Source organism: Peromyscus eremicus, chromosome 7 (assembly GCF_949786415.1).
Source record: "Peromyscus eremicus chromosome 7, PerEre_H2_v1, whole genome shotgun sequence".
NCBI classification, from domain to species: Eukaryota; Metazoa; Chordata; class Mammalia; order Rodentia; family Cricetidae; genus Peromyscus; species Peromyscus eremicus.
In genome coordinates, this window is record NC_081422.1 from 27,139,399 (window position 1) to 27,152,287 (window position 12,889).

General features: G+C 43.5%; 1 protein-coding gene across 1 annotated transcript in view; it reads right to left on the bottom strand.

Moving 5' to 3' along the window:
- Positions 1-12,635, bottom strand: part of Tmem45b (transmembrane protein 45B) — a 48,047-nt gene extending 35,412 nt beyond the window's left edge. Inside the window, exon 1 of the mRNA XM_059267575.1 lies at positions 12,519-12,635. The gene's annotated coding sequence lies outside the window, so the exon portion shown is untranslated. The remainder of the gene's footprint in view (positions 1-12,518) is intronic.
- Positions 12,636-12,889: the final 254 nt, after the last annotated feature.

Consider the following 12,889-nt stretch of genomic DNA (forward strand, 5'->3'; position numbering starts at 1 on the left):
GTGCCAAGCCTCAGTTTCTTTGCATGACCCCTTCAGTCCTGGGCCTTCAGCTGCCACTGAGGCTGCACCTTCACCAATGGCCTTTCCTGGCCTCTCACAATGCCAAGCCTCAGCTGCTCTCTATGACCCCATCATGTCTTCAAAACCAGTACCACCTGGGTGATGCTTACACATTACCAAGTTTGGCTGCCAGTACAAGGTACAACCTTGGCTGACTCTGGAACACAGCTTCTCTGTGCTCTCAGGAAACACTTCTCAGAAGATTTCACCAATGATGCTGGTCTCTTCTTAATCATTGCTAATTTCTTAGCTCCAGCTAACCATCGTCAATTGTCCTAGTAATATAAAGGTTTCAATTCAGTAGTTCTGGTATCTTGTTAATCATAGCTCATTGTTCAGCCCCAGCTAACTGAAACCACCGGATCTTAATTCAAAATAACAAATGGCCCTGATAGAGTCTTTAGACTTCCCTCTGAAACTTTGCAAGCCAGGCCTTCCTTTTCTGCACTGCTATTAACATTCTTATCTTCCAAGATCCCATATAACATCCCACTGAAGTCTTAATGCTCAACAACTTTCTTAGCCCAAAGTTCCAAAGTCCTTCCACAATCCTCTCAAAAACATAGTCAGGTCTGTCACAGCAATACCCCACTCCTGGTACCAATTTGTCTTAGGTATTACTGTGACATGTGGAATATTCCTTTACACTGTGTGAATATATGTGTCTGTGATTGGTTTAATAAGCTGACTGGCCAATAGCTGCACAGAATAAGGTTACGTGAGAGAACTAGACTAAGGACACTGGGAAGAGGAAGGGTGGAGTCAGAGGAGTTACCAGCCAGACACGGAGAGGAAACAAGAGGTGCAAGACGAAAAAGAAGTACCGCCACATGGCAGAATGTAGATGATTATAAATGGGCTAATTTAAGTTATAAGAGTTAGCTAGCAACAAACTTGAGCTATTGGCTGAGCATTTATAATTGATATTAAGTCTCTGTGTTGGTTATTTGGAACTGGCAGGTGGGAAGAAAAGTCTGCCTATAGTGACAAAACACCATGACCAAAAAAGCAAGTGAGGAGGAAAGGATTTACTTGAGTTACGCTTCAGCATTGCTGTTCATCACTGAAAGAAGTCAGGATAGGGACTCAAATAGGGCAGGATCCCAGGGGCAGAAGCTGATGCAGAGGCCATGGAGGAGTGCTGCTTACTGGATTGCTTCCCATGGTTCATTCAATCCACCTTCTTATAGAACCCAGTACTGGCAACCCAGGAATGACACTACCCACCATGGGCTGAGCCCTCCTCTATTGATCACTAAATGAGAAAATGTCTTACAGTTGGATCTCAAGGATGCATTTCCTTAGCTGAGGCTCCTCCCTCTGATGACTCTAGCTTGTGCCAAGTTGATATACAAAACCAGCCAATACACCTAGACTCACTTGGTAAAGGAGATAACTGACTCCTGTGACTTGTCCTCTGACTTCCATGAATGCACTGTGGCAAGTATATGCACTCACAAATGGACAGACAGGTGTACACACACACATACACACACACACACACACACACACACAAATAAGTGTAAAATATATTTGAAAAGGAATAAACTTCTAGAGTAGAGCTATTTCTGAGAAACTAATTATAGAAGAGAGCTCCTGGAGACATTTAATGATAAACCAACCAAAAACCTGCTTTGACTAATTACTACACAAAGAAGCCCACCATTGTACAAGCTGAGTTCACAGACCATGACGCCTGCCTTCTTCTTTCCTTCCTATTTCTTTCATTCCATTCTCTCTCCCTCCTTCTTTCTTTTCTCTCAGAAACAGGACCTTTCCATGTTGCTCAGGCTGTCCTGGAATTCACTGTTTTCTAGGCTGGCTTCAAACTCACGATCCTTCTGCCTCAGCTTCCTGAGTTTTAGGATTACAGGTGTGCAACATTATGTGTGGTAACATGGTATTCTTCTTCTTTTTTTTTTTTTCTTTTTTTTCCTTTGGTTTTTTGAGACAGGGTTTCTCTGTGTGGCTTTGGAGCCTGTCCTGGATCTCGCTCTGTAGCCCAGGCTGGCCTCGAACTCACAGAGATCTGCCTACCTCTGCCTCCCGAGTGCTGGGATTAAAGGCGTGCACCACCTTTAATTAAATTAATTAAAGGCGTGCATTCTTTATCAAGGTCATTTCAATAAACCTTCCATAACAAATAGCAAAACCCAAAGCATGAGGAAACGTCCTTTGAACATGAACACTGGACCAGTGAGATGACTCAGTGGGTAGGAGTGCTTGCATGGAGGCCTGAGTTCATCCCTGGATCTCACAGTTGGCAGGAGAAAAGTGACTCTGGAGAGTTGTCCCTACACACAGGCTGTCACCTGCACATACTGGCACACACACATAGTAGTTGAGATATTGCAACACGATGCTTAATAAAAGGCTTCTTTCTAGCAGTCTTCCCCTGCTCATAGTTGATTTTCAGCAGTAGAGCAGGCTGAGCTGGTGACACCAAGGGAGGATGAGAAACCCAGGTAGAGCGGAGGTAGTTGAGAGCTGGCAATAGCAATGACAGGAGAGCCACTCAAGAGTTCCGGAGGACAGATGGAGTAGGAATGATGGGAAGTAGAGGTGATGAACCAAAGAAGGGAAATCGTGAACCCTAGTCATGGCAAACATTTCAGAGGACTGCTGAACGCCAGGGACAGGGCTCTTAGACATCCCGGCCAGGAGTTACAGTCCTGGCAGTTGTCAGGGTTGGGGATCCTGACACCTTTAGCTTGAGAGCTGGAATGTGTCACTGTAGAGCTGGGGGTCCCAGCACTCCCAGCCTGTATCAGAGCTGTAATACTGGAAGGTATCTAGTATGACTATCTGCAGCTGCTTGCTGCTGCTGGGCCACCGAAAACAAGGGGACAGTGTCAAGTGCTGAGGCCACTGGTAGTTAAAGACTCCAGTGACAAACCTCCAACTTGCCTGGAACTTAAGTCTTCAAAGGCCTGGAGCCACACGTGCCTAGCCCTCAGGGTTTGGGACTGTAAGTTTTTTCAGCCACCAGTCTAGCCCATAGGTCTTGAGCAATGAAGGGCTTGGGTCTACCAGCCCCGAACATGCTTCCTGTTGCAAACCCACAACTCCTATCCAGTTAGGGCGAAAGGACCTGGCCAACTGATAAATAACGGTTTGACATAGGGATTTTTTTCTTTGTTTGTTTATTGGTTTTCAACAGAAGTCTCACTCTAGACTTAGCATTTTTTACTCCATAATAACGTGAAAGCCATAAGCATTCAGTTGATAGTAAACCCCTGTGCCTGGCTTTTGATTTTCTGACCTATCCATATGTATGAAATATGATCTTCTCTTGTAATGCTGGACAGCAGCAGTCAGTAACAGCTCCCAGGTAGCCATGTGATCACAGGGGCAAACAACTTATACCCCACAGCATTCTGTGTTGCTAAGGCAGATGTTCAGGGGACAGTGCAGTAAATGTATTTTTGACTTATGGCATTTTCCATTTACAATGTGTTTATCAGGACATATAACCAAACCATAAGTCAAGGAACATCTATCTATATTTTAGTCCAGCACTCAGGAAGGATATGGCTTGGTGTTGTAGACTTCAGACCAATACAACACATAAATCAGAAGTCATGTGATTTATATATTTAGGAAATTATCCAGAGATCACGTGCCAAAAGAAGCATGTGTAAACATCAAGAGGACCCTGTCTCAGTTGCTATTCTTTAATGAAGTAGATTTGAGGAAGTGAAGTGAAGTATTTGTTTAATTTTCCCAGAAGCTAAGTTTTCGTCTTTGAAAATGAGAAGATTGGGTTTGATAATCTTTAAGACTCTATGCAGCTCTAAACCATTCTTCCTAGTCACCAAACAAAGCTGAGAATAAAACAGGCTAAACAAAGTATCTCTGCATTAGCTTCTAAGAGTTCTAAGAAGCAAGAGTAAATGCTCAGTGTCCATTAAACAGTTTATATCAACATTACTCCGAACAACAGATTTTATGCTACATTGAATACTTTTATGTTTTTGCATGATTTAATTTCATTAAGAATTTCAAAATGAGGGGCTGGAGAGATGGCTCAGCGGTTAAGAGCACTGACTGACTGCTCTTCTAGAGGTCCTGAGTTCAATTCCCAGCAACCACGTGGTGGCTCACAACCATCTTTAATGGGATCTGGTGCCCTCTTCTGGCCTGCAAGGACACATGCAGGCAGAACACTGTATACATAAGAAAGAAAGAAAGAAAGAAAGAAAGAAAGAAAGAAAGAAAGAAAGAAAGAAAGAAAGAAAGAAAGAAAGAAAGAATTTCAAAATGATTAATTTCTTTCAACTGGAAGGCTGAGGCAGGAGGATTGAAAGCTTTAGCCTGGGCTACATAGTGAGACCCTGTCTTTGAAGCACTCAGGAGGAAGAGGTAGGGAGATCTGTGAGTTCGGGGCCAGCCTGGTCTACAGAGTAAGTTCCAGAACAGCCAGGGCTACACAGAGAAACCATGTCTTGAAAAACCAAACCAAACCAAACCAAACTGACCAACCAACCAACCAAACAAACAAACAAAAAACCCAAACCAAAAACCTCAAACAAAGCAGACTTCTGGATAAGATGGAAGATTTAAAGCAGGTTGCAAGGAATGGTTGATTATACTTAGGGAAACCAGGGACCTGGAATATTCCATCAGCTGCTGCTCAGTCACTAGGATCCACTTGTTCAGCTCTCCAGCAAACTTCTCTACTATTGATGGACCTGCTGGGACAGCAACCAACTCAGCAGTCAATGCAGCTGAAGAATGGGAAGACTCTGAAGTTGGCTGCGAACCAGGCTACCAGACTTCTCTCAGAAAGTTCACAAAAGCTGGATTTTTTTTTATCCACGGGGTCTCCAGCCATTGTTGTTTGGACCGCCATGAGCACTGAGAAATCATGGGAAGTACAGACAACCTCTACACAGTGCCTCCACTGGCTGCTGTTCACGCCAGCGGGGTGGGGTTGCAGCAACCACACCTGAGCAAACAGTGCCTTGGCTAGTCTCACCTCACAGAACACTGCATAGCAGAGGAGCTGAGACTCCATGAGAGACAGAACTAGTTCAAATCAACGAGTTTAGCATGGAGCAGAAGGACTGAAAAATAACACCCAGGCAAACGGTTTCATTATCTTCAACTCCATTCAGCCGTAACTCTCCCATAGGTACTGCTTACCAAGTAATACACTCTGGGCCAACGGAACTAGCACTTCCTACTGTTCAAACACTGCCTTTAAAAAAAGCCGCTATTGCCCTGATACCACATAATTACTGGCCAGCTCCCTTGATGAACATAGACACAAAAATTCTCAATATAACACTTGCAAACTGAATTCAAGAATACAACAAAAAGGCCATTCCATGTGATCAAGCTGCCTTTATTCTAGGGATTCAGGGATCAATAAATATAACCAAAGCAATAAATATGTAATAATATAATGAATGTAATCCATCACATAAGTGAACTAAAAACAAAAATCACATGCTCATCTCAATATATTCAGAAAATACCTTTGACAAAATTCATCATAACCTTGGGAGAAAAACCCTTGAGAGACTTGTGGTGGAGGGAACATAATCTCAACATAACAAAGGTCATATACTACAACCATAGGGCCACCATCGCGTTAAATAGAGAAAAACCAAAGAGTATTCTCGCTGAGATTGGGAACAGGACAGGGGGTTCGCTCTTGCCATTTCTGTTCAGCACAGTGCTTGGAATCTTAGCTAGAGCAGTTAGACCAGGAAAATAAGCAAAAGGGATACAAACAGGAGAGGAAGGAGTCAATTAATCCCTATTGGCTGATGGTACGATTCTATACACGAGTGATCCTCGAACTCCAACAGAAAACTCCTAGAGCTGACGATTGGTTTCAGCAAAGTGCCCAGCTGCATAATGAACATATCCAAATCTGTGGCCTTCTTATGTACCAATGACAAGCACACCAGCAAAGAAATCAAGGACACAACCACATTCATAATAGCCTAAGAAGAAAATTCCTTGCAACAAACCTAACCAAGGGAACAAATTACTGATAAGTGAAAAAAATTTGGGGATAGGGGTTTCGAGACTGGATTTCTCTGTGTAACAGCCCAGGCTGTCCTGAAACTTGCTTTGTAGACCAGATCGGCCTCAAACTCTTGGAGATCCACCTGCCTCTGCTTCCTGAGTGCTAAGATTAAAGGTGTGTGCCACCACCATTTGGCTTATAAATGGAAATATGAAAATTTTAAAACATTAAAGAAACTGAAGAAGAAATCATAAGATGGAAAGACCACCTATAATTATGGATTGGTATGATTAATATTGTGAAAATGGTCATTGTACTAAAATGAATCCAAATATTCAATGTAATTTGTATTAGAATTCCAATTCAATTTTTGTTTCACAGAAAAAAACAGTCTTAAAATTTATATGGGAGCAGAAAAGATGCCAGATAGTCAAAATGATCCCAAACAATAAATACTACTGGAGGTATCACTACTCCTGATCTCAAATTCTACTACAGTGATAAAAACGGTATGACACTACCACAAAATAGACCCATTGGTCAAAGGAACAGACTAAAGACTTAGATATTGGTCTAAATACGTTTAGCCATCCAGTTTTTTGACAAAGATAACAAAGGTACACATTGAATAAAAGACAGCATCTCAAAATATGGTGCTGGAAAAACTAGATATCTACCTGTAAAAGAATGAAAACTGAGTATCTTCCTGTGGAAGAACGGAAGTTGGTTCTTAAAAATTTTGGTAAAAGATGATTTTATTTTGCATGTGTTAGTGTTTTACCTGAGTATATGAATGTGCACCACATCTATGTATTGCCTGCAGAGTCAGAAGAGGGCATTAGATTTCCTGGAACTGAAATTATGAATGGTTGTTAGCTACAATGTGAATTCTAGCAACCAAACCTTAGTCCTCTATAAGAGCAATAAGTGCTCTTAGCTGCTGAGCCATCTCTCCAGCTCTGAAAGTTGATTATTTCTCACCATGTACAAAAATGAATTCCAGCCGGGTGGTGGTGGCGCACGCCTTTAATCCCAGCACTTGGGAGGCAAAGCCAGGCGGATCTTTGTGAGTTCAAGGCCAGCCTGGTCTACAGAGCGAGATCCAGGAAAGGCGCAAAGCTACACAGAGAAACCCTGTCTCGAAAAACCAAAAAAAAAACCAAAAAACAAAAAACAAAAAACAAAAAACAAAAAAACAGAATTCCAAATGTACCAAAGACTTGAATACTAGACCCCAAATTCTGAAACTTCTAGAGGAAGAAGAAGTGAGTCTACTTCAGGTATGGACTCAGAGAAGGCCTTTCTGAATAAGACCTGGTTTTGCAGTAAATAAGACCAACTATTAACAAGTGGGGCATCATGAAATTATGATACATGGTACTTGCTGTACCATGGAGTCAACTGTTAATCAACTAAAGAGGTAGCCTACAGAATGGGAAAAATATTTTTTTGCCAGCTATACATCTGACAGAGGATTAGTGTGTAGAATGTAAAAATAACTTGACACAAAGAAAGCAATTTAAAACATGTACTCTGGAACTGAACAGAGGTCTCAAAAGAATAGATATAAATGGCTAATAAACATTTAAAAAAGCTCTCATCATCCTCAGGAGTCAGAGAAATGAAAATTAAAATTACACTGAGATTTCATCTCACCCCATTCAGAGTGGCTAAGATCAAGAAAACCAAAACCAATAAATGCCAGCAAGGATGTTAGGAAAGGGGAATGTTTATCCACTGCTGGTGGAGTATAAACAAGTGCCGCCACTTTGGAAGTCATTGTTCAGACTCCTCAAAAAGCTAGGGGTAGATGTATCAATATGTTATACCCAAAGGGCTCTAAATGATTACAGGGTTACTTGCTTATTCATGCTCATTGCTGTTCTAATCACAATAGCTAGGAAATGGAATCAATACAATGGGATTTTATCCATCTGTAAAGAAAAATGAAATTATGAAACATGCAGGAAAAGTATTAAAGCAGGAAAATATTCAGTTAAGTAAGGCAATTCAGGCCCAGAAGGACAAACGCAACATGCTCTGTCTCATAGGTGGATCCAGCTTAGACTTAGATGTGTGTTTGTAACTTAGGGTACCTGTAAAAGCCAGGGTGCTAGAAATGCGCAATTGCAGAGGGCTTTAGGAAGATCTTAAGGGAAGGGGAATAGTAGAACACAGGTGATATGAAAGGGGAAGAGGAACAAGGGGAGGTGTTAGTTAAGTAAGGAGGGAGATTGTAGAGGGAAGGGCTGTGGGAGGGATAACTAACACTAAGGAGATTTGAAAATGCCATATGGAAATCTATTTTATAAGCTCACTGAAAAAACATAGTTTAAAAAGTTTGAATAGAAGTATCCTAGATGGAGGGGTAATTCTCCTTCTGGAAGCGATGCTATTAAACAAAAATCCCAGTGCCTGATACGGGCTACTTCTCTTTGTGTTGTTGGTCAGAGGCCTCCCAGCAATCCCTAACATAATACAAGCTATTGGCATTGCTCTTGGTTGCCCATCAGAACTTGATGGTAAGACTCTATTGCTGAAGACAACACACACTTTGGTCATAGGATATTCAAGCTAGTACTGAACCGGACGTTTCCTCCCTGATGACTAGCTTTCACGGTGTTGAAAGATTCTTTGTATGATATCAAAGAAAAGTCATCAACAGTTTTACCCAGCTGTGAATTCTTGAGAGCTACAGTGATGGTTGGCCTGGAAAGCTATTACCAACTTTGCAATAGTGGCATGAATGTTATGGGGTAACTGGCTGTTTTTTATTGGATGTAAGGCCCACCTTACAGGGAGCTCATGCCTGGTATCATAAACCTGGCCAGGAACCTGTGTCTGGAGAGGTCATAAGTCCTGGAGGAGAGCCTACTACTATTATTAGGCTAACTATAGTATCAAACTACCTTCGAAATACTTTTATTCATACCCATAAATTAATGCAGCTCTCAGCCCTCATCAGAGAAGCTTCTTTTTTCAGTGGGCAGTGGCTAATGAAGAGATATACAATTGGTCAAAATGCAAAGAATAAGGGACCACTGAGTATTCAGCATTAAATGGGTGTTTATGTTGCAGGATATTTGTTCATTGTGTGAAGGTGTGTTGCTGTGATTGGTATAATAAAAAGCTAGATGGCCCATATCTAGGCAGGAGGTGTAGGTGGGATTTCCAGGGAGACAAAGAAAGAGGACAGGAAACGAGATGCAAGATGGGAGAGAGGTAACACCACATGATAGAATGTAGATTAATATAAATGGGCTAATTTAAGTTATAAGAGCTACTTAGAAACAAGCCTAAGCTACAGGTCGAGCTTTCATAATCAATAAGAAGTCTGCCGTCATGATTTGGGAGCTGGCAGGTGGGACAGAAAAAGACTCGTTACATATCTATATCACCTCTCTCCCCCTCCAAGGTACAGGGAACATTGCAGAAGAAATGGCAGAAAGTCTGTAAGAGCCCAAGGTCTAAGGTCAGGGAGAATTGCTGAGAATCTTTTTTTTTTTAGTGGATGCTACTCACAAACTCACAGTAACTGTGGTTATCTGTGTAAGACCTGAAGACCTGTACAAGATGAAGACAGTCAACATTCCAGAATAGATAGCAGAGAGGTACATGAGGCACCATCCTCAGCTGAGGAGCCACTGGCAATCAATGAACACTAGGCTACTCTTGGGAGAAAGCCATTGTTTCTTCAGGGGTGTGGCTCCTGGTAGTTGCTCATACTCCCTGTGGCTCCACACCCATGGAAGTAGTTGGAGTACTAGTTTAATTTAATGAGTTTTTTTTTTTTTAAAAAAAAAAAAGGAGATGAGAGGAAGTTGGGAGGTGTGTGTGTGTGTGTGTGTGTGTGTGTGTGTGTGTGTGTGTATGTGTGTATGCATGCATGTGTTGTGTGTGTGTTTGTGTTAGGGTCCAGAATGAGTTGGAGGGGAGAAATTGTGGGCTGGATATTACCAAAATAAATTGTATACGTCTACGAAATTCTCAAAGAATAAATAATATATAAAAACAAATGTATGAGTATTTAGGAGACACAAATTGTAACCTTCTATCACAAAACTTAAAAAATAATAATACGAGATTACCTAGTATGAACTGTAGTATTCTGGAAAACATGCAGGTTGGAGTCCCGGCTCGACTATTTCATAATGGGCAGTGAGCAGCACTGGCCAGGTACCGAATGATTTGGTTTCAGTTTTGCATGAGGACTAGAGAGAGACCCTACTCTTACCTCCCACTCTGCACTCTAAAAACCCCTATTCTGCTGTTCTACCCACAAGATATTGATGATGCTTTATGAAAACCAAACCCTTGGCAGGGCAACACCATGGCTTGCCATGTGTCAGCATCACTCTGCGGCACATACAGGCAACTGATAGACCTTTTCAATTTTCTTCTGGCCTCTGAATATGTACCTTGTGCTCATCTACTCTTAAAGGAGGTCAGTAAAAGAAACCCATCCAGTTCTACTTTAATCTGTTTTGTCCATTTCCAGTTCTAGAGAAGGTCTGGGAGAGAGAGCTGGCTGGTTAAAAGGGTCGAAGTTCAGAGGTCAAGTGAAGAGGGAGTCACAGGAAATTTAAGGGGACCGCAGCACTTGTGTGTGGCCTCTTGTTCCCCTTCAGTATGGCCTATTATTGTAAATTATTGTTTGTATGTCTTACGACCATCTGTAGAAACTTATAGAGAGGAAATATTTTTATAGAGCTACCTATTCTTTCGTTAACACACCAGTGACTTTAATTTCCCTATAATTAAAAAGGTTTGCCATCTCAGGGACCTCAGCTATGAGGGTGGCTTTACGTGTGGTAAAGCCGTCCTTACCTACTGGGTTCAACAAGCAAAAGAGTGGTAACCTCTGATAGTGCTTTGATTCTGCCTAACACCTGACGTATTTTGAATAATTGAGCATGCCACTGATGCCCCCTTGAAGAATCAGAAGTCTGCTTCTCCATCTCTCTCCATTTCAGTGCTCATCTCAAAGTGCCATTTTTAAGCCATAGCTTTTAAGTTCCAAGATTAAGTCGTAGCTATAAGCAGGAGCATTCCAGGGGAGACCTCAGACACAATGAGACTCAACAGCTCTCCCGCTGGCCGTCCCAGGCAGCATCCATCAGAAAGGCCGGGGAGGAGACCACAGACTGACTACAAGGGAAAGCAGAGCACTGGTACGGTTCCATCTTCCTCAGTGAGAGCAAACCAAAGCCTTTGGAAAGATGGAAGAATACTGGATCTCTATAATACAAATACTGTCAACCAGATAACGCCTTGCTCGCTGCTTACTTAGCACAGGCTCTCTACTTTGTAAAATAGAAGGACCCTCATATTCAAAGGAACTTCATATTCAAAGGAACCTTGCTGTCTTTCCCAGAAACCACAGAACAGCAGGTGATCACATTACTATTGAGCCACCAAACCGAGCTGCTTCTTGGGGTTCAAAATCCAGACTCTACTGAGTAGAAAGCTCTTATTGACGAAGAACGAAAGCGCAGTTCGCTTGTGAACAATAACCCATAGTAGCTATTCAGATGGGCGTGTAGTTAGATAAACGCATCTGCCTTCCAGCTTTGGTGGCTCTGCTAATCCTGAAGTCAAATGGAACCCAGGGTGGGGCAACACGGGAAGTAGTGTGGGGAGATGGGGGAAGAGGCTCTAAAGGGAAGGGAAGGAACTGAAGCGGCCGTTGCTGAGACCCTAGGAAAGGAAGCTGCTCTTAAGCTTTTAAAACTACATTTTATGAAGCCCCACCTTTCCTTGACTGAAGTAAAAATCTTTTTTTTTTTTCCTCTCCATTTAAGGTAGGCCTTGTTTTCAAGGTCAATCCCTCTGGATTCAGATAGCGCCTCTACCTTTCCCTTTTAGGTTCTCCGTACTAGGGCCAATCTTAGGGCTTTACTCCCTGTTTTTAGAGGCCGAGGCCAAATGATGGCTGGGGGGTGGGGTGAGGGGCTGTATCAACCGTCTCTCATCAGACTTCCTGGCCTAAGGAATGTATCTCGGTCCTGTATTTGTGGATCCCTAGCTAATAAGGAGCGACAAATGGGGTTCAAGTGAGCACAAGCCAAGCCGGCAGCCTGAAAACAACTCGAGGTCTCCGCAGTAGACACGCCGCCCGCGAGTCCCCTGCTCCACTCAGGGAGAATGGATGCCGGACTTCGCACCTACGTGTGGACCCGAATCATTCCAGGACCTCGGGGTGGGGGCCGGGGACAGTGCGGAGGAGCAACTTCCGCGGCGACTGCTCCCACCCCGAAGGGGCAACCAACGGATTCCGAGGCACTAGGCAGCCTCTGCACTCCAAGCACTCTTCCTACATCCGAGGAGCCTCCAAACCAGTTCGTCCAACCAGTGCGTCCTTATCCCTCTCTGGTCCCCTGGCGGTCCGATCAGCGCCTCCCTTCCTAGATGGAGCTCCCTCAGGCAGTGCCTCCTTTTCTCCCGGCCCCCCAGCCCCTGCCCCAGGGGGACTTCTGACCTTATCTGAGCCTCAGAGGTGTTCACTTGTCAGCTCCGATCACGAATGTGGCCGCGGGTGCCCAGCAGGTGCAGGCGTCGCCACCCAGCCCCGCCCCACCCCGCCCGCTGCAGACGCTGGCAACCCTGGATGGCCCTACCCTGCCAGCTCTCAAGCCAAGCAGGTAGCCCAACACTGCTCTTTCCTTCATACCCCTTGACATTGCTTCAGAGACAGTTCCTGCCTGGCCACAGGCACTCGCTAAAGAGTGTGTTCCTGAAGCCCAGACTCCTGGCTCATCCAGGACTACTTATGGAGACTTCCTACTATGCAAAGCAATTCCTGGTCAGGGAACCACAGCCAGCACACACGGGACAAGCGGCCATGGACTG